This window comes from Diabrotica virgifera, chromosome 1, assembly GCF_917563875.1.
Source record: "Diabrotica virgifera virgifera chromosome 1, PGI_DIABVI_V3a".
Lineage (NCBI taxonomy): Eukaryota > Metazoa > Arthropoda > Insecta > Coleoptera > Chrysomelidae > Diabrotica > Diabrotica virgifera.
The window spans coordinates 313,834,931-313,840,471 of record NC_065443.1 but is presented as its reverse complement, the minus strand read 5'-3'; positions in this window follow the sequence as shown (position 1 = coordinate 313,840,471).

Below are 5,541 nucleotides of genomic sequence, written 5' to 3'. Positions count from 1 at the left end.
CTCCATTTTCAAACAAATAAATGTTTAAAAACAATAAAATCTTTGGATTTCTTAGTTCAGAAACAGATTCTCTCTTATACCTATTCCCATCCTTCTAAAAATTGTAAGGAAAAGGGTGATGAATGTATAGACATGGGGAGTCTACATATTTGCACTCCACAACATATCAATTCACCGAGGTAAAGATCAACAAATCTGCTTCTTAGTACTTGATACGTGAGTAAAACCGTGGGTAGATAAAAGGCATTATATTTAATTTCGATTCAGAGATCATTACCATCTTTCTATGGACCATTTCGAACTCTTTTTTTCTCATCAGGAAAGCAACTGTGATGATGCTCTAGAGCAGGGCTGGGCAAACTTTTTTTAGTAAGGGCCACAAAATATTTTTAGTCTATTACCGAGGGCCGCAATATTCGTTACCTTAACATGTTCGAATTTTTAACTTTTTACTAATTTTGTTTACGGGTGGGTAGGGGGTGCATGGTAAAATTAAATAAACATATTCAGTACAATTCAAAGATTCAAAAAAAATTCAAGACCAAATATTGAAAAATAAGCCAACGGTGGCAAATTTTTACAGGCAGCTCCAAGAAAAATTGGATTTTGCAGTAAAACTCGTCAATGATCATATGAAACAAAAAATTCAAAAATATTTTATTAGCTTATGAGTTTCTCGAGGTAATGCTGTTGAGTTTTTTAGTTTTAACGATTTTTGAGTTTTTGATATCACTCAAAATACCAGTCAAAATAAGAAAATTTTTGTAAAAAGGGTGAAAATCAACATATTTTTGTTGTTAACCAAAACATATCTCGATAGAATTACCTCACGAAATGTCCAAAGGAAATCTATGAAAAATTTCAGGTGGATCTGTGAAGTGGGTAGTATTTCAGTTACAATGTCCAACGCCTTTGAAAAAGGCAGTTTTGAGAAAAACGCGTTTGGTTTGACAACTTTTATTTCAATTTGCTTTTTGTCTGTCAAATCGTAAAGTGATGCACGCCGGAATATGTTTTTGAATCGTAGAGTAATTTACAAAAGAGACGGGAACAGCTGTTGAACGTTTCTCACTACGATCAAGCTACTGCAAAGAGAGTCGAAGGTAGGGATATTAAACATGATTTACTTCCGGTAATTTTACTCCGGTCAAGCTGAAAATTTTAGAGAGCATTCTCGAAGTTTATTTATTTATTTATGTTTTCATTTAAAATAATAAAAAAAATCAAAAATTTCAAACAAAAAAATTGTTCAAACCGCACCCCTCCCCCTAAATAGCATTCGCACTTAATTAAGCATGGTATTTCCCTCAAATATATGTGTATCTATATATTTATTTTTATTTTATCTCTGAACCTATTTCTTTTTTCCCTAATATTGTTCTGAAGCTATTTCCTTGTGACATATTATGTAATTTACTATTTTATTTGGGAATAAACCGCAATTTAAGTTTGAAATTAAATTTATTTCACGTTTCGATTTCCACTTAGGAAATCGTTATCAAAATACAAAACATTAATAAATTAAGCATTTATTTAATTAGTTTAATTTATTAATGTTTTGTATTTTGATAACGATTTCCGAAGTGGAAATGGAAACGTCAAATAAATTTGATTTCAAACTTAAATTATGGCATATTCCCAAATAAAATAGTGAATTCTATTTTCACATTGCTATTAGTTACTTAAATATTTGAAGGGAAATTCAGTGCTTAAATAGATGCAAAACAAGCATCATACGTAATATGCAACACGCGTCTTGCAATTGCAAGACAATTTTCTATGCAATTGAAAAATCTTAGATTCCCTTCATTATTTTTTGTTTTCGTTGAAAGAATTAAATAATATAAAAATATGCAGAATAATTTAATCCTATTGAACGAATAATTAACAATATTAGTTATAATTGAAATGACGTTGGCGTTGACTACTTGCAAAACGTTTTGCACAATACCTGCTCATGGATTAAGCAGTGAAAAATAATAACTGATGTTCTGAAAATTATTCATGGACGTAATCTTTAAGTTTTCTCAACATTACAATATTTGTCCCTCTTAAATTTGGTGCTCCGTCAGTTGTTACACTTACTAGGTTACAGCGTTAATTTAAAGTTTTCCAAACAGTTCCAGACTACTTCAAAAATATCGTTTCCATTTGTTGAAATTTCGTGGATTTCATTCAGAGAGCCGCCAAAACTCTGCCGGAAACCCAAATAATTGCCCGCGTTATGTTGAAAATTTGCGGAAAAATCACCCGCTGCGAAATTGTTAATTAATAGCTGCATTATCTATATTTATTTATTAATATTAGCACTAATTAAAAAAATCTTGAATGAAAATAATTCACTTTTTTCCGCGGGCCGCAAAAAAATGTATAAAGGGCCGCATATGGCCCAAGGGCCGCACTTTGCTCACCCCTGCTCTAGAGCATCATTACAGTTGCTTTCCTGATGAGAACAAAAGAGTTCGAAATGGTCTATAGAAAGATGGTAATGATCTCTGAATCGAAATTAAATATAATGCCTTTTATCTACTTTTATTTTGCTTTCCGTGGTCAGATATTTGATTCTCCATATGGTTTCTCTTTCTATGGGCAACCACTTACTCTTGCGGCTTTTGTTGTTTGTGTTGTGGTGTCTGTTCTTATGTTCCTGTCACTATAAATTGTTAAATTATATTACTAAGTTTATTCAAATCCCAATTCCCAGTCTATAGAGGTGTAAAAAGTAACATATTACAAAACATATTAATAGTGATTTCTAGTACTAGGTAATTAAATTTCATTACTTGTCCTACAATTTTGCCGTCTATTTCTAACTTGCATCTACGCGGCTCTTTACTTATCACTATACATTTAGTTTTTTCTACTGATATTCTCATATTAAGTTTATTTGCTGTGATATTGAAAGTGTGGAGCTGCCTTTGTAGGTCATCCTCATTATCAGCAATTAGTACTGCATCATCGGCATAGCATAATATCGTAATTTTATGCGCTCCCATGTGGTATCCATGTCGTTTTCTTACTTCGTGAATTATTTGATTCATCACCATAGGGGTGTTTTTGTAGATATTATTTATTTGCGTATTATGCGTTTATGTAATACCGCGTGTATGTATTCTAAGTATGTTTTGTATTGTGTGTTGCGTAGAATATACTGTTTATAATAATTTGTATATGATACATCTCCAACGTTCCTGACAACTGCCTCCAAACCATTCTATTTGGTTTCTCAGCCAGGACATTCTTCGTCTACCTATGCTGCGCCTTCCTTGAATCTTTCACTGCATAATTAATTTTGGGAGTTCATATCTGTCGGGGTAATCATTTTTTGTCAAATCTTTGTTACCAGATTTTTTCTTCCCGAGATGCATTAGAGGAGGTCTTTAGGGCTCTGTAGTATACCTAATTATTTACGTCGCATTTCTTTCTTGATATTTACGTTGTGGTTTCAACGGAAAGAAGATGGGAAAATGCAAAAAGAAACTGAAACAAATTGCTAAGAAGCCAAATAAAACAGCAAAGGAATACGGTTTACAAAAAAATCAACAAAAGAGCTAATATATGGAACTACAGAATAACAATTTTATGACAATAAAGCATACATTACTTACTTACTTACTTACAAGAGAACAGTGCAATTGAAGATTGTGAAATTGAGGAAAGGAGAACCAACGGAAATGAATACGCAGGACCTTTAGATAATATATTAAGATCTAACTTTGTGTCTAGTTAATCTAAGGAAAAAATATACAAAACAGGGTTTTGTATATTTTTGAAACCAACTGTTTTGTGCGCCACTAAATCATGAGGGCATGAATAATACCCCTCAAAATAAGCTGGCAAGGTTGGAATGAAAAATGCTGCACATATAGGGCACTTATCAGAAGAAGGATGGGAGAGAAAGACAAATAACAAACTGTAAGATCGACTCAAAGAATTTAAAATATATAAAATTGTAAGAACATGAAAATTACAATGATTGAGATAGATGACGTAGAATGAAAAACGGAAAACAGATAAAGGACATTGCATGAGGAAACAAGGTAGAGACAATTACAGATAATATAAAAGAGAAGCAAATTAAAAACTACAAAGAAAAAGGTAAGGACAGAAGAGAGCGTGGAGAAGAATAAAAAATATAAATAAGGAAAACCTATGGCTATAAACCTATTTTTGATATTGCTATAAACCTATTGCCTGTAAACCTATTTTTTTTCAAAAAATATACACTTAGAATTTTTTTTAAGTTAAAATATAAATATACAATAATTGAATAATAAATGAAAATTGTTGATAATCAAGATATCTTATCTGCGTGACACTTATTTTCTCAACTATCTTATCATATCAACGGTTATATTTCTGAATAGCTTTTTGTAGAAATCTAATCTACAAGCACTTTTACAATTTCCGAATTTAATTCTACAGTGCGTCCATAAAGTAACGCTTAAATTAATTATTTCGTAAACCGACGACTTTAAGGAAAAATCCCGGAACAGGTCGATTTTTATTTTTCAATTCCGATTTTTTGGCATATATATTATACTAGTGACGTCATCCATCTGAGTGTGATGACGTAATCGATGATTTGTTTAAATGATAATAGGGGTCATGTGATAGCTTATTTGAAAGGGAATTCAATTCTCTATTCACTAATATAAACATTAACAATTATTTACACAGGGTGTTGAAAAAACATTTTTTTAATTAAAATAATTGAGACAAAAAGAAGAATGTATGTAATTTATTTAATTCAAAATACATTTTCCTACTGTCAGAAAACAGAAAAAAAATTTATTTGACAAATAAACATTGATTTTCGCTTAAACGAAATGTTCAAGTTGCCAAGAGGCTAGTGGGTGGCAGCTTTAACATTGAATTTAAGCGAAAAACACTATTTATTTGCCAATTAAATATTTTTTTCCTGTTTTCTGGCAACAGTAAAACGTATTCTGAATTAAATAAATTACATAGATTCTTCTTTTTGTGTTAATTATTTTAATTTAAAAAAATGCTTTTTTGAACACCTTGTATAAATAATTATGTTAATGTTTATATTAGTGAATAGAGAATTTAATACTCTTTTAAATGAGCTATCACATGACCCCTATTCTCATTTAAAAAAATCATCGATTACGTCATCACACCCAAATGGATGACGTCACTAATAGGATATATTATGCCAAAAAATCGAAATTTAAAAATAAGAATCGACCTGTTTCGGGATTTTTCCTTAAAGTCGTTGGTTTACGAAATGATGAATTTATGCGTTACTTTATGGACGCACTGTATAACAGACTCAAACTTAAAACCGTCCCTAAAATATTATATTCAAGTATGTTTTCCAGCAGAAGACCTGTATAGCTCCCAAATAATCTAAGAACAAAACTGAGGAGGTTTGTAATCGTAATCTCCGAAGGTATTCAAAATGGAAGCGATGGTATCATCGTATGCCAAAAGCATTAAAAATTTAGTATCTGTACCATTCAAGATGCCGTCGAAAAAATCATTAAGATAATCAAAAAAAAAGGTCCAACTTGAAGC